We start from the raw sequence: 24,216 nt of genomic DNA, 5'->3' as shown, positions 1-24,216 counted from the left end.
TAAAATTGTCTTGGCAGTGAGCTGAACCAGGTTGAGGGTAACCGACAGGCCTCAAGCCTGAGGGTGTTAGGGGCATGTGTATCCCAAGCATGTGAACACTTCTCCAGGAAGAATGGGCAGATGAGAACAATTTGTTCTGATGGGCATGAAGGCGACTGAAGCAGGCACCTTGGAGCACTTAGAGCTTGGTGAAATGTGGAAGATGCCAAAGTCATCGACACTGCATCCCAAGCCATTGCCAGTCATCTTGAGTTTTGTCTTTCCACTGGACATTGATGACTCTGGTAGAGAGAGTGAGGCTAACAACTTTACGCAACTCTGCCTTGCTTAAATCCAATTCAAGCACAACGCAAGACATCATTGTGTAATGTCATCGGTCCTCTTCAAAAACAAAGAACAAACAACAACACAAAATAATTGCTGTATCTAATTCCAGAATTTTCAAATTTAGAAGTCTATCATAATCTAAAACTACATTCATAGGAATTCAGTCCCCCTACAACAGCCCTGATAAGTGGTCATCTTTTTTCAGTTGATTTTGACTAACCTGGGGATCAGTACTTGAGAAAGGTCTAAAAAACAATAGGAACAGTCAGTGAGTCAAGGAACAGTCAGTCAATAAACATTTAAGTGCCAACTACATGCTGAGGACTGGGGATACAAAGAAATGCAAAAGACAGTTCCTGCCCTCAAGAAGGGACAGAGAAAAGAAATTAAACCTTAAAGGAAAGAGCAAAAGAACTAGAACAAAGAAAAACAAGAACAAGTTTGGGGGCAGCTAGGTGGTACAGTGGATAGAGCACTGGCCCTGGATTCAGGAGGACCTGAGTTCAAATCCGGCCTCAGACACATAACACTTACTAGCTGTGTGAGCTTGGGTGGGTCACTTAACCCCATTGCCTAGCCAAAAACAAAACAAGAACAAGTTCACTGTTGGCAAGAATATGGAGGTACTTGCACCCAGAGGTTCTCCCCCAAGTTGGTTCCTCATTTAATTATCTTCTGGATATTTCACTATTCAATTTCCTAAAGCCTAAAACTAAGAGTGATTTCTTCATCTGACTGTGCCTTTGGAAACGAAACTCTTCTTTCTCCTGTATGGTCCAGCAAATACAGTCAAGTCAAGCTCAAGTCATTTCAAGTCTACAAATGCATTTTACTAAAGCATGTGAAGAAATCTGAGAACACAAATTCTACAAAACTGAGGTGCAGGAGCAGATTCATGCTGCTCAGTTAGCTTAGCTCAGTTTTAAAGAAAGAAAACAATCCCTTCCAAATACTCTCCCTGATCAATAACATTCTCAGTCCAACAAGACATTTCTTCTAAGTTGAAACCCTCAGTGTTGTGGTTCTTATTCTCCACCTCTCCAGGACAAGAATGAATGATTTTCTTCAGTCCGCTTTCAGTCTCCAGAGGAATAAGATCTTTTCCTATTTAGGCCCCAGGTTCGAACTTGTGATCTATACTAGTGTATGATGGGGGAGGAGGTGGGGGAACCACACCAACTCAGAGAGTGTATGTCCATGTATCTTCGCCTCTAACCCTGGGAAACATTTTTGTAGACGTGACCTTAATTGTTGCCTCTTCTTTCAGTCTGTTTTCGTGGTCCCTTGAGTTAGGACCCTTAGACCATAACTTGTTTTCCACATCTAACAACTGAACATACCAGTGGATTCTCATATTTATTTTTAATTTTGCCAGATTGTGACAATTTATATATAATCCCTTTGTGATGAGATAGGATGAACATGTTCATTTTTCCCTTGAATTCACTTTTTTATTCCTTGTGGAAACTTTATTTTTTTCCAATTGTTTATAAATAACAATGTCAATGCTCATTAAAGCTCACATAATAACAACAACAACATTTACAGAGCATGTTAAAGTTTGCAGAGTACTTTACATGTGTTATCTCATCTGATTATCACAAAAACCCTTTGAGGTAAGTGGTATTGTTATCCCTATTTAGCAGATGAGGAAACTGAGGCTGAGGGAGATTAAATAATTTACCTAAAGTTACACAATAAATGTCTGAAGCAATTTTTGAACCGAGGTCTTCCTGTCTCCAGGTTCGGTGCTCTACCCACTAAGCCACATAGCTGCCTCACATAACAATAAAATTATGAAAAGCATTAAGAAGCTAATAGAAACTATCCTAGCTTCTCTAAACATGCAAAGCACTTCAGAAACACTGAAGCATTTACAAATGCAGGCTATTAGCATCATTATTGTTTTGATACTTGTCTCATCTGCCATTAAAAAAAAAATCTGCCATAACCCTGAGTGACTCCACCCCTATGGCCCTTGTTTTCTACAGAATTACAGGCAGAGGAATTCCACTGGGGGATGGCAACAAAGAAGAGCTTTGCAGATTCAACCCACCCCAGAACTGAAGTTAAAGTAAAATTACGCTAGGCACAAATAAAAGCAGCCCACTAAATGTATAGCAAATAAGTACTATTTAAGCAATATATAATATATATATATATATATATATATATATATATATGTGTGTGTGTGTGTGTGTGTGTGTGTGTGTGTGTGTGTGTATAAGCAATATAAGCAAGTAACTTATTAAGTTCCATCGCATAATGTAAGGGGGAAAAATTCCTCCCAATACTCCCTCTGCTCAATCTCATTTTTAGTTCCCAGATCCACTTTTCTAGGCTGCAATCCTCAAGGGAGTCGTCGTTGTCGTTGTTGTTGTTGCTGCTGTTCTTCCTCTTCTTCCTAGTTGTCTCTTACTCTTCATCCTCCAGTTAGCCTGTAGTATCTTTGGCAATGGTATCATCTTGTTCCTTGACACTTTTCTGTTTGCTTTTTGGGGCTCCAGCTTCTGACACACTAAGGAAGGTGATAAGGGCTTACATGGCATGACTGTGTTCCCCAAGGTATTGGAATGAGGGTCCATGATCCACCCTGTACTCCTACGGAGTCAGTACTCAGTGTATGAAGAGGCGGACCTGGGGATGATGCTATGTCCTGCAGATGGCGCCTAAGAGCTACTGATCCTACACAACGGAATTCCATCTTCCACAAGGGATGGCCAATGATGAGTTTCACTTACTGTCAGCTCACATGGATTATGTTCCACCACACTCTAGCTACACATCCCTTTTCAGGGCTGCACAATATACATTAGCATGTAATTAGCATGCCAATTCCTATCCGGCCCTCTTTTATTCTATTAAAACAAAAACAAGTTTAAGATATACTTAAATATATATTAGCATCAAGAAAACCTGAGTTCAAATCCTGTATCATACCCTTACTATCTGAGCCTAAGTAACTCACTGTACCTCATTTTTCCTAATCTGTAAACTGAGGACATAACATCACCTATCTCACGGAGTTGTTGTGGCAATCAAATGTGATAAAATACGTAAAGTACCCTGTAAAGCTTACATCACTATATTAATGCTAGCCAATTTACTATTGTTGTTGTCATTGTTTATATTTGAATACATAAATCTGAGACTCCTTGTCTGGGAGTGGTCCTCCATTCATTCTTGGGGGCAAGAGTTATAACTGTCACAACTCTAGCCAAAATAGTATTTAAGAGAATTTGATCTCTTGATCTTCCTCGCCCTTCATTATCTTTTTTTTTTTGGGTGAGGAATTTGGGGGTTAAGTGACTTGCCTGTGGTCACACAGCTAGTAAGTGTCAAGTGTCTGAGGTCAAATTTGAACTCAGGTCCTCCTGACTCCAAGGCCAGAGTTCTATCCACTGCGCCACCTACCTGCCCCCTCATCATCCTTTTGAACATCATTCCACCCCATCTGGAAGACTCTTCCTTCCCCAAACATGTCTTTGTATTGCCTCCTTCCTACTCTGGAGTTCATGCTAAAATGTTTCACTCAAGACACTTCCTGTGACTTTATATTCTGTTCTCCAGAACTCATATTCTTCTTCTTCCTGCCCCCTTCTCAAAACTAACTTAATCCACACTGATTGTAAATAGATATTTTAATCGTTCTATCTGCAAAGATATTTTCATTTGGACTGAATGCCCTTGCTTTAAATCAAATGGAAGAATTTTAGGCCTCATGATTCAACGAAGGTAAAGAGGAGCTGCCTCTCAAATCATTCTACTCACAATATAAATATGGCCCTATGACGATTAGATACTGTATAGGGAGTAATGAGGAGCACCCCTGTCATTTCTAGTACAGAACAGAACAGAATGAATAGGTTAAAATGGTGCAGGGAAGGGCATAAGGGGTATGAATTGCACTGGGTAATCATCATAATTTAATTCAAGAAATATTTGTTGAATTAAATTGAATGATCTCCAAGTTCTCTTCCAAATCTGAAATTCTACGATTCCATTTAATAAGACTATAGGCAACACCATAACATGAAGACTACATATGAAGTTCAAAACATAGCTCTGCTGCTTGACCACTTTTGTAACTTTGAGTAAGTCTCTTATCCTCCCTTGGTCTTAGTTTCAACGCATCAATCAGATAAGCATATTGGTGTTGAGTCGTTTCTTCAGTCATTTCTGACTCTTCATGACCCCTTTTGGGGTTTTCTTCACGAAGATACTGGAATAGTTTGCCATTTCCTTCTCCATCTCATTTTACAGATGAGGAAACTGAGGCAGAGTTAAGTGATTTGCCCAGGATTACACAGATATTAAATGTTGAAGGCCAGATTTGAATTTGCAAAGAGGAATCTTCCTGACTCCAGGTCCAGCACCTCATCCACTGTACCATCTAGCTGACCAAACAAGCATATATTAAGTACTCATAATGTGATGTTTTTAAGTAATCTCTGAGATCCCATACAGTTCTAAATCTTATTAATGCTAGAAGATCTAAAATAATGGGTAACTGACAGATAAGGATTCTGAAATCAGAGTTGATGACCAGTAGCTGGTGGCCAGACTGTTAGTAAAAGAGGTGAGATAGGTTAAATGGGAATACCAGTTTTGGATTCTACTTTCACCTCTTCTCATTCTATTTTGATTATCAAGAATAAGAATAAATATCATGTGCATTTAAAGGACATTGTTATTCTTCGTAACTACTACCCCAAATTCTTCAACGGTAGTTAATTAAAAAAAGAAACAACCCTGTAGCTAGTATAATGTTAAAAGAATTGGTCATTTTAGTATATAAAGCCATATTAATTTCAAGCTTCAGTAGAAACATAGAAACAAATCAATATCAAATGGAAGAAATGAAGAAGGTAGAAAACAAGCTATTAGTTTCTAGCTTCAAAGAAGTTACTACAAGCAACACAAATAGTTGATGGGAAAAGGAGAGAGAAATTAGGCTATGTGCTTTCAGACTATGATTTATAATCCTAATTAATTAATTTTGCTTTTGTTTCTATGTTTCATTTGGTGTATTAACACAGCCAAAAAACAAAATTAAGTTGTACTATTTCCCCAACAGCTACTACATGACCTTGGACAATTACTTAATCTCTCTGGACCTCAGTTTTCTTATCTATAGAGTCAGTGGGGTAGACTAGATTAATTCCAAGCTCTTTTAACAGTTTTAACCTGACATGATTCTGTTTAAGAAATCATTTATAATTTTTCAAGTTTCCTGTTACTTAGAGTGATTTCTTTTTTCTTATCAATATAACAACATTAGGATGTTTTGGAAGGAAAACAAAAACTCCAAAATCCCATTCCAAAATATGAACAGTTTCCCCTGAAACTGGTCATATGCAATATGTTCTACCTTCACTTGCACATATCAATGGAACTTATACCCAGTGGCTAGATTCCAAACATACCTTCAAAATTCCTTCTGCCGACTAAAATAAAAATTCTTCAGAGACCACATGTTGCTGCTACACCAAGCCTCTAATCAAGGCTAGCTTTATGCCTAAGCAGAGTGGGCAGCCACTTCTATGATATGATTTGAAGGCAGCCAAGAAAGCTCCTGGCCAAAAATATTTCACCCTGGAAGCTTGAAATTCCAGCATTAGTGAATCATTCCCCTGTTCTAAGCAGTCACCTTGGATAAATCACTTTCCCCTTTCTGGGTTTGAGCTTCCTCATCTTTAAAATGGAGGGACTGGGTTAGGGAGCCTCTGAGCAGATCTTTAGGGTCCCTCCTTTAAAATTCCACTTTCCTTTCCTTGGAAAAGGTATAGATTACTTCTCTAACCCTTTTGTATGAATTATTTTTATTTAATCATTTTTCCCCAAGGCACAAAGATACCTGAAAGCCCTGGTTAGGAGGGGGGTAAGGGGAGGTGAGGTAGAAATGGTGTTAAAGGAAAGAGAAAGAAAAGAGGTGCAAGAGAAATCAGAAGCAGCATTCACTTATTACCCCTAACACATCCCCTTTTTTTAAGCAGCAAGGTTATTAATCACTCTTTCAATGATGCAGAATCATCAGGACTTGAGGGAGGAGGTGGGGTAAAGGGAAAAGGAAATAGGAAAAATGAGAAAAATGGGTTTGGAGTCAGAAGAAAGGGGAAAATGTAGAAATAGAGGTAAAGGGAGCACATAAGTAAGAAGATACCTACTTCTTAGTCTGGGGGGATGTGTTGTATGCTTGAGATTGCTCGTGGCACTCGAATGGTGGAGAAAGAAGCCCCTCCCCCCAAAAAAGGCAGGGGGGAGTCAGAAAGTCTTAGCTTCCTTCACAATTTTCCCTCGGGACAGCCCTGTGCCTAATAGTTAACAGACATTGTGCCAGCTTTCCCCTTGCTCTGTTCCCCCAACACACATTTTAGTATGCCAAGTCAAGTTTTATTTTTAAATACTTTATATAGCGAATAGCTTGTTTCACCATTTCTAGTATCAGACAGAGTACATACAAAGGCAGTGGCCATCTGTAGACTAAAGAAGTGTTGGTCCAGGCCTGTGGTCTAATGTTTAATCCTCATCGAAATTCTTGCTCCTTTCCACCCTGCTTTCTTTCAGGTTTAGCTTAATTACTCCCAGGCCTTGAGTTTATTTGAACTGAATTAGGACAAATTCTTTTTGCTTCCTTTAGCCCTCCCACCACGGTCTCTTCTAGGACAAGTTGACTGCTGGGTTCAATGCAGCACCTGCATTCAGATCCTGTTTTTCTAAGGGAACTATGCTTGCTACCTTCACATTTTTATAACTTTTCTATTGGATACTTTTTATAGCTGCTTGATGGCTCATGCAGTTAAAATAAATTTGTACTCTCTCATTTTCTTTACCACATTTCTACCAAGGAAAATGATCTTTAGATCTAACAATCCCATGCCACAAATAACTACTTTTAGCCACGTGGGTGTAAACTGCTGCCAAGACAATACACTACTGCTTTGTAGCTTGTACAGGCTGCCTATTGGCTGGACTTCCAATCTGCAATGACTATTAAAGCATGTGTGCACACAAGTACACGCGCACACATACACACACACACACACACACACACACACACACACACACAAACACCCAACAGTTTGGGCCCTAGTGACTGTATGATAGAAAGACCATTAGCCCCATGTGTTCTCATTTTAAGATGGGGAAAATAGGGGGCAGCTAGGTGGTTAGAGCACTGACCCTGGATTCAGGAGGACCTGAGTTCAAATCTGGCCTCAGACACATAACACTCACTAGCTGTGTGACCCTGGGCAAGTCACTTAACCCCGTTGCCTAACGCGCCTCCCCCAGGCAAAAAAAGAGATGAGGAAAATAAAATATATATCTCCATCTCTGTGAGAGACAGAGTACTTGAGAGAGTCAGCCTTAGAGTTGGGAAGACTCGTGTACAAGTCCCATCAATGACACATATTGCCTGTGTGGTACTGAGCAAATTACTTAACCTTTCACTGTTCCTGATAGTTCCTTGAGACTAAAAAATTTCAGGATAGTTACTGATCTTCACTGGCAGAGGGAGTTCCCTCTACACGTATAAAATCATAGGACTGAGTGTTATTATCTACCTCAGTGAGTCAGTGTGATTAAGGGTTTTTTCAAATCTTAAAGAACCGTAGAAATATGTGTTATTGTTGCTATTACAATTGACTTTGGAGACCCAGTATGTCTGATACATGCTGGCTGCATGACACTAAGTAAGTCATTTTAACCACTCAGTATTCTCAGAAAACTCTCTAAGGCTAGAAATTACATAAATGAGTTTTCAATATGTACTGGTAGAAAGGATTTCCACACTGGGAGGTCCTCACATTGATAAAATTACAGGTCCAGAACAAATACATTATTATTTTAATACCTCCATTTACCAGAGGTTTAATTATTAATCAAGCAAAAATCATTTACTCTGATGCATTTGGTACGTGATTGATGCTGTGCTAGGTAACAGATTTGCTGTACTCATCCCCAGAGGAAAGAACTGAGAGCAAAGGGTAGGAGCTACAGAAAGGCAGATGGTCTTTTAGGCCCTTTCCATCTATGGGATTCTGGGATTTTGTGAAATTTCCTGCCCACCTGATCTATGGCAGCACTTCTTAAACTGTGTGTTACAACCCCATATGGGGTCAACAGGACTATAAGTAGCAAAAAAATGGCAACAGTAAAAGATTTTAAAACATGCCATGACCAAAAATTAATTCAAAATCAAACGCATAATAACATGAGGTGTTTCTGGCAGCATTTGCCCATGTTGAATCACACAACTTCACTGCAGCCTTGGTCCTGAACACACAACATGTGCACTTTGCACTGTGCATGCCATCATGCCACGTAACACCCAAGGAATATTGCCAGAAATACCTTGGCTCAGATTCGAGATTACTGTATGTTATGAATTGCAGTGTTTTCACCATACGTATAAAATCATTAAAAGAATTTTGGCTTAGGATTAGGATAGAATTTCCAACAATTTCTGAATGACTCTAAACATGCTTCTGCCATTTTGTACTATGTATTTATGCAAAGCAGCATTCTCAGCATTGACAATTATAAAACATCTAAAGTTTTGATGTATTAAGTATCAGTCTCTTGAGAGCTGGTAATAGGAGTTACATATTACTGCATTATGTATCAAGTCTGTCAAAGACTGCTTCAAAACACTTTTTTTTTGGAGAGTAAATAATTGTCATTAACCTGATCCTCGTAATATGAGGGCTTGCTTCTCACTTTTAGATAGACCCAAACATGACTCAAATACATGTTCCTCACCCTCCCACTCCATAAAGAGCCAAGAACATTGAAAAGGAACCTACACCCTAAACTACAATTAGCTCCCTTACTGAGAGGGAATCTTTACCCTCGTAAGTACAGCTCTAGACCATATAGATAAATATACATAAATAGATATACATACATACATACATACATACATACATACATGCATTCACATACACGTACACACATAATAGACACAAAATAAATGCAAGTTGTTTCGGAGACAGAAGGCACTAGGAACTGGACGTAGAGGTAGATGGAGGAAGATGGAGGAAGGGCTGCACGTAGAGAATGTTGTACATGGAATGAGTCTTAAAGGAAATAAGAGGGGAAAAAAGGAAATAAGAGATTCTAAGAGATTGTGTGGTGATATTGTCCTGTGATTCTCAAAGAGGACCATGACATCAGAGAGTTGATGTCATGACTTGAAATTGACTTTGATTTGAGTGAAGCAGGGCTGTGCAAAGTCACCAGCCTCACTTTCTTCTCCAGAGCCATCTGGGTCCAGTGGCCAGATATAGATCAGGATGACTGGAGATGGCCCAGGATGCAGTGGAAGACCTAGGCCCTTTTAAGCTAAGGTCTTTCCAGGTTCTCACTTTGAGTGAGGCAATGCCCATTCAGTGAGGAGGCCTCTTCAAGAAGAAGCAAACTGGGAGGGGAAGACCCTCAGGGTTGCTGGCCAAAAGAGAAACAATTCCTATTTACATTTACTCTGAGCCAGGAAGGCCTAAAATATAACCATTAAGTGGTGCTTGGGTGAGGACCTATTATACTCCAATCTATGAGTTTCAGAGAGAATGGGGTTTAAGACTTGGTCTTTGAGAATGAAACCTAGCCAGTAAGCCCCAAGTTAAGTTGGTAGCTTTTGGCTATAAAAATTTACCCTCCTTTGGGTGGAACACTCTTAGGTAAGGGAAGAGGAGAGGAGAGGGAAGAGGTGGAGATGAGACAAGAGTGCATGTCAGGTATGACCAGTATAAAAGAATGAGATAGGAGAAGGAATGTCCAGATAAGAGTTCTGGAAACAGAGCAATCTATAAGGTTAAAAGACTCGTGTAGGTTATCTCAGCCTGCAAAGTTGTAAAAGGCTTTAAGTACCAAAAAGAATTAATATTTTGTTCTAGAGATAACAAAGAGTCTCTAGTTTGTTAAATATGAAAGTGAGATGGCCACTTAAGGAAAATATCATTAGAAACTTTATCAAATGTCTTGTAGATTTAGGTATTAATTTTTTAAATCTATGATATTCTCCTGAGCTTTCACTCTAGTATCATAATAATATTTTTTTTAAAAAAGAAACAAAGGAGTCTACTATGACAGTATACATGCTGTTTGATAGGCATTGTCTATCTTCTTCAGTGTACACAAACCATCCTTTTAATAATGTCTTCTAGAATATTTATTCATAACTTGGTATCCAGTTCCCTGGTAGATAATGTAACTTTTATTCTTTTGGAATATCAGGACACTTCATTGTATACAATCCTCTAGAGTCTCCTCCATTCTGCAGGATTTCTCAAATATCCCTGACAGAAGTTTAGTAATCATATCCGCGAATTCTATCAATGCTCCAGGATGTAGCTTGTCTTGGTTAGCTTACCAAATACATTTAGAGTTGTTAGGGCCTTTCTTCCTACCCCTCACTTATCTTGGTTTTGAGTTTGAGTTCCTTTTTATTTTTGCTCTATTCTTCCCAGTCTAAACAGCATTTTGCTTGGTAGAAAAAGAAAGGAAAACTGAGTAACTCTACCTTCTCTTTATTGTTCCTCATCACCTTTACATCCATTCTGAGTTGCCTTATTTATTCCTAGATCTTTCTGTTGTCCCAACGTATCTTTAAAAGCCATCTTTTTTTTTCCCCTTTGCATTTATTACAAGTTTCAGATCTTTGGATCTTTCTCCTTCCTGAAAGAATGAAAAGACTAGGTGAATTTTTCATATTTATAATTTGTTACATGCCCTTATTTCCATCTCTTTTACACATCTTTTTAATTCTGAGCTCAACAAAGAGCTCCTTGTGTAGCCACATTCTTCTCTTTAGATACCTACCCCACTTGTAATTGCTTTATGAGAATGTTTTACTTTGGTTTTTCCCCTTGAGAGCTTCCCATCCTCCTTTTCAGGTCTACCTACCTTTTAGTATCCCACATCAAGGCATTCAATAAAATCTATTTCTGTTATATGAAGTAATAGTGGCTTGGAAAAAAAAAAGAGTAGTTCACGGAGGAGCAAAGAACACCAAACAGAGAAGCTAGCTCTATTCTTTGCCTGTAAGGCTAATGGAAATAATTTGGAGATCATTTTACCCTGGAAGAAGAATGCAGAGCTGCCATGAGAATGCAGCCAAATGGTTATAAGCAAGAACATCTATGTTCATCATCAGGTGAGAGTTATATCACTCTCTTCTAATGGTGGTTAAAGAACAGACTCTTTGGTCTCTCTGGCTAGAGCACATACCATTGAGTATTAAACCTGAACCCAGACCACTTCTAGGTAAACATGGCTCTAGGCTTTATGGAGCATGTGCTAGCCAAAGTAGACTAGGGAGCCTGCTGTCTCTCCACTCTGCTTGGTCTTAATGAAGCCAGCAAATAAAGACTATGATTTATTAAGCATGGTAGTGAAATTCTGCTTTTGGTTAATGACATCTGTAAATATTCTAAATTGTAGTAACATTCTGACCATTCCTAAGTACCAGGCAACGCAATCCACATAGTACCACTTTTTAGATTTAAAAAAAAAAAAGATTTTTTAAAATCCTAAGATCAAGAGTCCTAAAAAATGGCAATGTAGGATAACCAAAATGACTCTAATACACAAAAGTATCACCTCCTTCAGTAAACAAAGTAAGTGATAATAGCTGACATGCATACAGTATTTTAGGATTTGCAAAGCACTTTACCTTCACTAGTACATTTGATCCTCACATCTCTGTGAAGTACTACATGATGAAATCAAAGCTCAGAGATTTTAAGCCACTTATCCGTGATAACCCAGCTACTAAGGAGTAAAGATGAAATTTGAGTCCAGCTCTCCCTGAATCTAAGTTGAGGACTATTTCTATTAATTCTTTCATCAATTCTCCAACAGGAAAAAGAGTCATACTCTTTTTATGCATTTTCCCATTGATTTTAGAGCAAAAAAGTTAAGGCTGACATTCTTGGAATTATTAGCATTATGTAAAATGTGATTAAGGAGCCAACAGACATAATTTTCAAGAGTGCTAGAGTGTATAGTAAAAATCTTGGTCTTGTTCAAACAGCAGAAATGGATAGTCATTCTGGAGGAGTTAATATAAGGCCTAATAAAAGTATACACTCCTCCAAACAATATACTTTATTATATGAATAATATACATATGTAATTCTGAATAATTACTACAAGTATATACTTCCTTGTTCTACAAGGAATTTCTCTTTCTATATTAGAGACAAAGCGGATCCACTGCTCTGTATACAAATTATTCATTTCTGGCCCTATTTTGCAGTAGGGCTTATACAGTCTGGCGCAGTTCTCATGGACAAGAGAAAAAAGAGACAGGTTTTTTTTTGAAAATTCAAGTTCTCTCTAGAAAATAAAATCAATGTTCCTATTGTATTCTAAATCTCTGTTCTATTACTGTAATATTGTTAGCACATCTTCCCAATTCTACCTGTAGAATGACAAGAATAATCCAAAATCCTACAGAAAGAATTAAAAGAAATCTTTCCACACAGACAAATGTACAACTCAACCATATTTTACTTTAAAACATTGTCATAGGGGCAGCTAGATGACACAGTGGATAGAGCACCAGCCCTGGAGTCAGGAGGACCTGAGTTCAAATCCGGTGTCAGATCAGACCCTTGATACTTACTAGCTGTGTGACCTTGGACAAGTCACCAATTGCCTCACCAAAAAGAAAAAAAAATGTCATAGTGGGCACCATAATAAGGGCTGCTACCTGAGAACACCGGATGGGGCAGAACTGAAGATTAAGAAGAAAAGGAGGACTGAGGAGCAGATGGGTAAGTAACACAGAGAAAAACCTACCTGGAGAGCATGAGGTGTGCACAGAAACATATAATCTGAAAACGGCTTATGTATTAGATATGTTATAGAGAAATATGATGCTTATTCATGTACACTGTCACAAGTGTTGGTCAATGTATCAAACCTGGAGGTCTAGTCATTGAAAAGAGGACTATCCTGGCCATGCAGTCAGGGTTCCTATGCCCTCAATAATTTAGATAGAAGGGATGCAACCCAACCCTGAAGCTAATTGTGCAGCAATTCTGAATAAGAAGTAATGTGTCATATTTTGCTGCTGCTAACCTAATCCACAGTTATTAAACGGGAACACAGAATTTTTCAGCTTAGAAGTGGCAACAGGAAAGAGTACCGAACTTGGAGTCAAGACACCTGAATTGAAGACTCATCTCTGATAACCAATTAGCAATGTGATAGAACATTAACCTTTTAGTTGTAATTCCATTATCTGTAAAATGGGCATACTACTACCTCACAGAGTTACTTCGAACACTCTATAAATCATAAAAGACTGAATAATATGGGCTAGTATCATCATTACTGTATCTAATATTTCTTCACTGAAAAATCAGAATACCATATTTCTACACCTTGTCCCATCTCAGCTGAGGACCTTGCCTCATACTCCACTAAAAAAAAGAGAAAAAAAAAAGAAAATACCAGGATACAAATTCATACTGCCCACTTCAAACTAGTCAGGTAAACAAAACAAAAACAAAGACAAAATTTGTCAAGTACTATGTGCCAGTCACTGTACTGAGCACTGGGGCTATAAAGAAAGGTCAAAATAGTCCCTGCCCTTATGTAGTTTATATTATAATGGGGACAACATATAAATAACCAGGTGTAAGATATATACAAAGGAGATGGAATATAATCTCAGAGGGGAAGGCAACAGTAGGCCTTATGAAGAAGGCAGAATTAGAGCCAAGTCTTAAAGAAAAGCAGGAAAAATACAAGGCAGAAGTGAAAAGGGAGGGCATCTCTGGCATTTCATTCAAAGCATTTTGTCCAGATATAGTGTTTCTGTTTCAGATCAAAGTAGCTGAACTGAGGTACAACCTATCAGTACTTAGTACCCTTCTTTCATCTGTGGTCTCATAGTAAATACTGATACATTCTTCAGCAACTCCACAACCCTCATGCATATGTGCTTTAAAAACCACCAACATCACCATTGCCTCTTCCTAGTAAGAAAGCAGCTTTGGCAGATCAGGCTGTGGGGGTCAATGAAAAAACAAAGAATTGTGCAAGGAACAGCAAGAAGTCCAGTATAGCTCTCTCATAGACCACATGGAGAGGAGTGAAACATAGGAAGCCTGGAAAGGTAGGAAGGGACCAGGGTGGAAAAAGCTTGAAATGCCAGATAAAGGACTTTATATTTGATCCACAGAGAATATGAAGCCACTGCTACTTGTGCTTTAAAAAAAAATCATTTTGGCAGTTGGATTGAGGATGAATTGGTATAGGAAGGGATCTGAGGCAGGGAGAACAATTAGAAGGCTATTCTAATAGTCCAGGTAAGAAGTAATGAGAACTGAATCCTGGTCTGGCTATGTATAAGAGACATTGTGAAGGCAGAAACAAGGTTTGGAATGGATTGGACACATGGGATGAAAGTTAGGACTCAATAATTACAAGGAAGTTAGGAGCCTGGATGACTGAGAGAATGGTAGCGCCCTTGATAAAAATAGGAAAGTTCAAGAAAGAGGAGAGTTCGGAAAGTGAGGGGGAGACAAGTTCTGTTTTGGACACAGGAGTCTTCTAGGGCTGGCTCATACTGGCTTGCTGTCAGATTGTTAAATTTTCAGTATAAGCATTTACAGCACATAAGTCAGCAAATTGCAGCAAATTCTGCTACAAATCAGACCTTTATTTATCTTTTTAATTGTCTAGACTTGAGAAAGTGATAGAGAAAATGCAAATTAAATGCAAATTAAACTTAGAAGTCTGCTGTGAATTTTTTTTTCCCCCAGAGAACCACTTATTAAACATGTACTAGCATACCCCTGCTTGGATACATTGAGACTGAAATGCCTGTGAGATATTCACTGACATAGGACTGCAGCTTAGGAAAGAACCTAAGGTGGCATATGTAAATCTGAGAATCATGTGCGTAAAGCTGATAATCCCATGGGAGCTAATGAGTACACCAAGTGAAATAGAATACAACAAAATGGGAAGAGGGTCAAAGATAAAGCTTCAGGAGGCGCACATAATTGACATGCATGAAGGTGTGACATGTCTAAAGAACCAGCAAAGCAGACCAAGAAGTGGACTAACATTCAGGAAGAGAGCCAGGAAAGGAAAGCGTCACAGAAACCCAAAGAAGAGAGAGTATCCAGGAAAAAAATGGCAAACAACAGGGTCAAATGTTGCAGAGAGGTCAAGAAGAATGATAATTGAGAAAAAGATCATTAGATTTGTCAATTGCTTGTTCTCTCCTTCCCATGCTGCAAGCACTTTTGCCCACGACCTTGCACTAATCTTCCACGGGGAGTTACTCAATGAACTCTAGCCCTTATTTATAACCTCTTGACATTGACTAGATACTAACAGAGTATGTGGGCTATCTAATGTTATCTCTTAGGCTCCTTACACGATGGACCTATCTCCTTTTCAGGTCATAGAGGCAGCCGGTGGCTGTGGTGTAGATTGCTGGGTGTTAAGTCAGGAAAGCCTGAGTTTAACTATGGCTGCAGAAACTTACTGGCTGTGTCGCCCTGGTCAAGTCACTTACCCCTGCTTGCCTTAGTTCTTCAAATGTAAAATTGAGAAAATAATAGCATTTATTTTGCAGGGCTGTTGTTGTAAAGATCAAATGAGAAGATGTTTGTAAAAAGCACTTGGCACAGTGCCTGGCACATAGGAGTCACTATAAAAATGCTTATTCCTTTCTTCTTCTTTTCCCTCATATATTCCTCTGATGATATCCTTGATGATTATTCTCCATTGCAACTTGCCACTTGCAATAGGTGAGAGTCAACTCATGTCCACCATGCACCTTTCCACTATTTTTTGGGTGATGTGAAACTTTAATTCTTCCCAAACCGGTATAGTAGACTCATAGCCATTGCTATATAAGAGATTTTACTTGTAGGTCTTTGAAATCAGTGAAAAAGATAGATAATATATAACTTAATCTTGAAACTGTAAAGCCCAAATACAAAACTTCCTCAGTATAGTGCTAAAACCTAATGTTTTGGTTTTGACCTTATACATAAGGCTAGTAGGGGTCAATTAAAATGACCATCACCATAATAATAATGTGGTCTAAAATTTTTCATCAGAATAACATGCTACAATTGTAAAGAACTATAGCTGTTAACTCTGGAATGAAATAAGCTCGCAGAAAATCCATCTTGTGTGTGTTAAATTTGCATTATTGTTATATATATTTGTATCAGAGCAGGCAGGGCATTCAAGTCTCAGCAGGATTTTCTATGCTTATGTTTATGCAAATGTATATAATAATGCAAATTTCACATGCAATTTTATAGTTGTAAGATGTTAATTATAACAAACACAATTTCTGTACTTCTAAGTACAATTAATATTTCCTCTTGAACTAGAAATGATAGATTATTAATTACCTGCTCTTCATTCTGTTACTTGTTATGATACCTTCAATGATTTTAACATAATTTCGACATGCTTAAATGTCACAATTTTTGCTCATAAGCATGAAACTCTCTAAGTGTTCCTTAATTAGTATATTCTCGACCTTGTCTTTTTATCCTTTTAGAATAAGATTACATCAGCTTAGCATGAGACACTGTTGAAAATCTGTTTTCTAAGTCAAGTAAATATTATCATGAACAAAGCTAAAAGTTGGAAATGTTTTAAAACATTATAGAATCAGAGTACATAATTATGGTAGGCAGGTATTAGATGATTCCCTCCTAACCTCCTTGTGAGTTCAGTCACAAAAGCAGGCTGGATTGCATCTGGGGGAATGGCACCACATTTTCAAAAATCCCAAACTGTTCCCGACACAAAAACCCATCTTGCAAACACCAATATTCTTCCAATGAAACCATGTAGCTGAAAATGATAGAATATCACAATCTCTGAAGAATCAAAATTGCAGGCGACTGTAAGGGTAATGGAAGGATGCATGGTGATTGTAAATAGGCTGCAGCATATTACCCATGAAGACTTGTGCACTCAATGTGCCATCAAAGACAACTTATAAGGACAAGTATGACCAAAAAGAGGGATGGGCCAGGCACAAAGCAAAATAGAAGGATTACAGATAGTGTTGCCTAGACATCTGCAAAATGTTTAAAAAGGCCTTGAGCTTTGGAGGAGCTTGGTTCAGATCCTGGCTCTGGCATTGTTGCCTATGTGATCTTGGAACAAGGTGGGGAAAGCAAGGCAGGGCAGGGCAGAGAAGGGAAGGAGCATTTATTAGGCCCCTGCTATGTGGCAGACATTGTTTTAAGCCTTTTACAAAAACTATCTCACTTGATTCTCACAACAGCCGTGGGCAATTAATTTTACCTCATGAATCCTCAGATGAGTCCTCAGGTGTGGATATTTGTGAATTGAAGGAGTTGGACTCAACAACCTCTGTATACACACAAAAAGCTCTAACTATGTGATCCTGTGGTCCCATGTTGGTAAGATCCTTTATGGGAGAGTTTACGGAAAGATTTGGGTGAAAATTACTCAGGACCTAAAGGACACAAATGAGTTACAGTATGAACTGATAGAGAAGTTATTCACATGAGTGACTTCATGAGTTCATTAAAGTACTGAAGAAGAGATTCTTCCTTGTGGCTTTGATATCTTCTTTTGTCTCAATAAAATCTCCTTAGGCTAGAAATTCTAATTTCTTCCTCCCTTTTCTAAGAAAAATCACCCACATCCTTCAAAGTCCATTTTGTTATCTATGCCTTGTTTTTTGTTATATATGTTTAAAAACAGAATGCTTACAGTAAAATGTTTATCCCCAACTTAAAAGGTAGCTTATGTCAGATAAAATTATTATGCTAAAAGTTTTTGAAATGTGCTTTGTTATATGCACTGCTTCAAGAATTTCTGCTACCACTACCCTAGCTCTATCTCCTTCATCCCTTAGACATCCGTGGAAGAATGAATGAATCAAAATAAAAAGCAGTTACTGAGCAACCACTATATGCCAGGTACTGTGCTAGATGTCGAAATATAAATATAAAAATATGGCAGTCCCTACTTCAAGAAGCTTACATTCTACTAAGAGGAAACACATAGAAAATGTATTGGGAGTACACGGAATTGGTGGTTAGGAAAGGGAGTTTTGGTCTGGAGAATAAGAGGAATTGTGAACAGAGCCATAAAGCCTAGAATTTTCAACAATTTCCAGTAGCAAAAAATATTATTGATTTGATGCTATTACTGTTGCAAGATCAACTCAGTTAACATTTGTAAGCACCTACTATGTGCCAGTGTGCTAAGCACTAGGGATAAAAATAAGAAAAAGTTCGAGAGATAAAATGCAAAAAGGAAGCAGGGCAGATAGCAAGATGATCAGGTAGGCCTGGGTTTCCTGGTAAATGAGTGGATGAGATATGAAACATTGCCTGAAGCTAACACTCACTCATGAAACAGAAGAGCTCATTCTCAAAGCAGAGATCTGAATCTTGGTGGTTCAACTCCCTCAGGCAGAGGACATTGTTCTATGAAGGTCTGTTTCAGTGGATGCTTTTCTATGTGGGAAGATGAGGGATTATATTATACCTCCAGCTATCCACAGAACTCTCAGTTCTAAATTCTGCTTTTGCTCCCATCTCTTCAAAAATATCCTTTTCCTGTGTCTTATATTTCCTCAGGGATTAGCTCTTTACTTATGATAGATCATTTGATCCACTAACTGGTACTAAGGTTATAAATCACTGATATTAGCTGACGATTTCTTCTAGGTAAAATATCAATCAAAATGTACTTATTTAACAACTGTGTGCCCAGCAATATGCCAAGCACTGTGGGGGACTTCTCTTTTAAACCATGTTATTAACAATCCAGCACATTTTTTTATAAGTTACTACTACCCAGAGCATAGAATGAATCAGAATGTAGGTTTAATTAAAGTCAAGTCAACTAGCATTTACTAATATTAGAAACAAAAGGTTAAGAACACTGGAGAGGAAGAGGCTATGTCATAAATGGCTTTAAAAGCCAAAGAAAGGATTTTGTTTTAGATCCTGGAGATAATAGAGAGCTACTTGAATTTATTGAGTAGAGATGTGTCACAGTCAATCCCATGATCAGCATAATCAGTTGGATAGTTCAGTGGAGGATGGACGGAGTGAAGAGAGATTTGAGGCTGAAAGACCAACCAGAAAGTTAATGAATTAGTCCAGGCAAAAGTGTCTAGATCTCAATTTTTTTTTTACTTTTTAACTCATAATATATGACCTGAAGGAAATTATTTAACCTCTTCAGGTGTCATATTTTCTTATCTGTAAAAATAAAGGCAGCACCCCAAAGAGGACACAAAGCTAGCCTCACAGTCAAGAAGATCTGGCTTCAATTCCTGCCTCTTGACCCTAGGGAAGAAATTTACTTCCAAGTGCCCCAGGCAGCTGTCCGGGACTATAAATTCCAGAGCAGTTGCTGATCTGTATTGGTAGAGGGAATTTCCTTACTGAGAGTTCCCTAGACCAATTAAATCACAGGTTTAATTAGATTTAAAATAATTAATATTGATAATAATGAAAATGAGTGGTCACAGAACAACTGAAAATGAGTGTTGAAAAATAATTTTAAAAATCAGTTTGACCTCAAAGATGACATATGAAATATTTTCCCCCACTCCTGCTTTGCAGAGGTAGAGAGAGTCCATCACTGCACATATAGTAAGGTTTTTTTTTTGGCGTGTATTGATCAGAATTTTGATGATTGCTTTGTCTTGCTCCTGTTTAAAAAAAAAATCTTTGTTATAAGCAATGGTTCTCTGGGAGGGTGGGAAGGAAAAGGGGTTCAATGAAAAATCTAGGTAAACTAAAAACAAAAGAGATAAATACAATTTATTTTTCAGAAGAAGAAGATTAAAGGTATTAGACTACACAGAGCTGGCCTCTAAGGTTCTTCCTAGTTCTAACATTGTAAGATTCCATGCTTGACACCTTGCCAGGCCCTGTGGTGACTGGGGGCAGAGTGAAGAGGGTGACAAGGTAAGGAAAAATAATAGTGTGGACAACTCCCTGTGATCAATGCAGTTCTGTAACAACTGTGCAATTTAGCCTTAAAAGGTAAGTAGCCTGGGGCACTGAGAAACTGTGAGAAGCAGAGCTTTAATCCAGGTCTCCATCTATTATACTATATTGCCTCTGAGGGATACCAGAAGTATTTGATTGCTCTTAAGGATTATGATGAACTTGGGAAGGTGATATACATGAAATAATAGTGAATAATACAAATCAAAATACAGGTATCCGAAAAGTCTTAGTGCAGTTTTAAGCCATGAAAGCTATTTAATACGCTAATAGCCACTTAATAACTTTAAACCACACTAAGCCCTTGGGATACCCTATATCACTAAATTGAAAAGAGAGACTATCAGAGATGATGATCATTGGCGATTATAGTAATAGGAAGACTTTGTGCACAAGAGTGATTGGAGGTTGGCCTTAAAAGAAATGTAGATTTTCTACGAAGAAAAGAGACGGAATGGTCATTTCACATGGGTGAAATAGTTTGAGCAAAGACATAGAAGTAGAAATGAGAATGGTGGTACAGCAGATAGAAGGCTGGACTTAGAGGCAGAAGACTTGAATTCAAATTCTGTCTCAGACATGTAATAGCTACGAGACTCTGGTCAAGTCCCTTGACTTCTCTCAGCCTTAGTTTTCTCTTCTGTAAAATGGGAGAAATCATATCACTTATTTCACAGGATTGTTATAAGGATCAGATAAGATAATACAGGGTGTTTCAAAAGCCTTAGTACAATCCTAAGCCACACTAATTAAAACTGCACTAAAACTTATGGAATAATCTGTATACACAAAGCATTCTAACAAACCTTAAAATGCTACATAAATGATAGTAATAGTAATAACAATAATAAGCATGACTATTAGTATTAGTATTATTTTCATTAATTATTATTACTTTTTCAAGAAAGTGAGATTGAGCTTGACTGGAGAGGAGGACATATGTGAGATAAAGAGTAACTATGATAAGGGTAGATAGGGTGAGTTCAGATTATGAACAGCCTATAGACTAGTCAGAGGAGACTGGACTTCATGTGAGAGGCACATGGCAGCCACAATTTAGCTCTGCTTAGAGACTTTCCCATAGTCAATGTCCTCTGTGCAAAGTGTATATTGATCATCCCCCACCTCCCCTTCCTATCTGATGCTAAGCAGCTGCCAGCTACAGGGTGCTCTGGCTCTGAAACCTCTAGCAACTAAGATGATCTTTTTACAGAACCTGTCTATGGTCACGAGGATAGTTGCAAGCTTTCTTGCTGCCTCTGTCCCTAATGGGCAAGTGAACTTTTGGGTATTGCTAAGGCAAGGTCAGTACACCTCTCAGACCTTATTTTTTTCCCTTATTTCTCAGGACCATAACCACCAACTCTAGGCAGTCAGGTCACAAGTGGTTATAGTTATTTATTAAAGCTCAACTAGGGGCTGTAATAAAAGAAAAGAGATGCTGGTATCTCTCACTGTATAGAAATAACATCTTCTTGAAAATCAAAGAATGAAACTGACGTCTACTCGGTTGAAAATTCCTTGAGGGCATTTTTAAAATTTTTCTATCCCCAGAATCTAGCACAGTCCCTAGAATAAAGGCAAAGATGATTCATCTACCTCAAAAAGCTAGAAGAATCTAACAGAAATGGGATGCCATTATATCTGCATTGTAAACATCTTTTGGAAGTTTTTTTTTGGAGACTTTTGGAGACAATTTAATATAAAAAGGGAGATGTGAACTAAAAACTCTATGACAAGCAAACTATATGATATAAAGATAGAAGTCCAATTTTTCAGTGATTCTCATATCGGACTCTATATTACAAGTACAGACAAGGCCCAATTTTTTGAACCAAGATGAGAATGCATTTTATTTGAGAGTATAAAGAGACTAATGGTTGAATGTTTGTGGAAGATATACTTGAAAGGGAAGATTATAAACAAGAACATAGCCAAATTATCTTTACTTTGCAACTCTTTTTCTTTTATGAAGTGAATTTCAATGTGAAAAAAATTTTCTACATCCCCACTCTGAAGTCTCTGTCAAGTTTCATTCTCATTCATTTTTCCTCTTGCATAGTTTACATGAATTCTATTCTTTTTATTCTTCTATTCTCGATTTCTGTTATTTTGTAACACCTTCCTAGATTTCCTTATATTTTTCGTACTCTTCAATCTGAATGATACTCTAGTATTTCATTAGAGATAGTGAGGCTAGTGACTGTGCACAGCCCTCCCTCACTTAAATCCAACTCACTTTCAAGTCATGACATCACCTTCCTGATGTCATAGTCCTCTTCAAGAATGAAGGACAAACAACAACAACAAAACATGCATATACCAGAATTTAACTATTCCCCTATTTCTGGGCTTTTGGATTGCTTCATTTTTTAAAAATTACAAATAAAATTGTTAACAAAATCTTAGAGCAGGTATCTTTTTTTTCTTTTTGTTAACCTTCCAAGGTCATATTCCCATTAACAAATCTATGAGTTGTTTGAACCTGCCCCAATTGGACACTTACTAACAGGAGTGTACCAGTAAATATTTCTCATCTGGCTGGGGGAATGAGGATGTATACAAGACATACTTGTAAGTTTAATCTACATTATAAATATTTTCTCCATCACTTTTTAAAGTGTATGACTAGCAGTCAACCAAGTCAAGTTCTGATTTCTATTGTTTGCTGATTTCTGAAGTGTAAAATGCTCACACTAAAAATTTAACAATTGGGCTCTCCCAGTACAAACTAAATCTAGCACCAATTGACTTTAGATATGACCTTGAATAATTTATTTTCCTAATTTGTAAAAAGAGGTGATGAAGGTCTAAGACATTTTCCAGCCCTAAATCTCATGGTTTTCAATGTCTCTGTTATATATCATCATTTCAATGCACCAAGATTATCACAATATCTTTCTGATATTTTTTCCCATTTGTGTGACCTCAGTCTAATTAACTTTTTTTTGTGGGGGAGGAATCTTGGCCTTGGTTTCTTCAATCAAAAAAATATAAAGAGCTTAAGGGAAAGGGTCAGCCTATAAGCTCTAGTCCTATGGGGTGGGGGTTGGGGGAAGAAGAGGTAAACCAGCAGTTATTAAGTATTAATATACACCAAGCACTATGCTAAGCATTTTACAAATATTTCATTTGATCCTCACAACAACCCTGGAAATTAAGTGTTATTATTGTTCCCATTTTACAGTTAAGGAAACTGAGGCACATAAAGATTAATGGTCCCATGGCCTATAATCTCTAGTCCCAGGAAGTGTCAGGAATTCCAAGGCAGTCTAGAAGCTATCTAGTTGCAAGCCTCTATATAATGAAATTTTCACTGTTTGTGATGAATTGTCAACCAGGAGCTACTCCTTGAAACAAAAATCATGATTGCAACACCAATATTTTTCTAGTGAAATCTGCTTGTAAATCATGGTTAAAGCATATAACCAAAAAGTATTTGTGGGAAAGAAATGAGTAAAAGAGAGAGGCAGCTATGTGGCACAGTAGACAGAGTGCTGGGCTACTAGAATCAGAAAGACCTGAGTTCAAATGTGACCTGACACTGTGATCCTGGACAAGTCACTTAACCTATTTTCCTATGTGTTTCCTCAACTGCAAAATGAGGATAATAACAGTATCTATATCTCAGAGTTTTGCAACTCAAGTGAGATATTCGTAAAGTGCTTAGCATGGTAGGCACTGTATGAATGCTTATTCCCGTCCACCTAAAACACGACCAGGAAATGCATGATCAAAAAAAAAAAAAAGGAAAAAAGAATTGAGCCAATCATGTATTGAGAATCAGGAGCAGATGGACATGTTGGAAGACCTCCAGAGTTTGGGATAAATCTTTTGTGGAGTAGTTATGGGAGTACATAGCAAAGAGTTGCACATGATGGCAAGGGTG

This window comes from Phascolarctos cinereus, unplaced genomic scaffold (assembly GCF_003287225.1).
Source record: "Phascolarctos cinereus isolate Bilbo 61053 unplaced genomic scaffold, phaCin_HiC Scaffold_7;HRSCAF=346, whole genome shotgun sequence".
Taxonomy (NCBI): Eukaryota; Metazoa; Chordata; class Mammalia; order Diprotodontia; family Phascolarctidae; genus Phascolarctos; species Phascolarctos cinereus.
Note: the sequence above shows the minus strand (reverse complement) of the source record.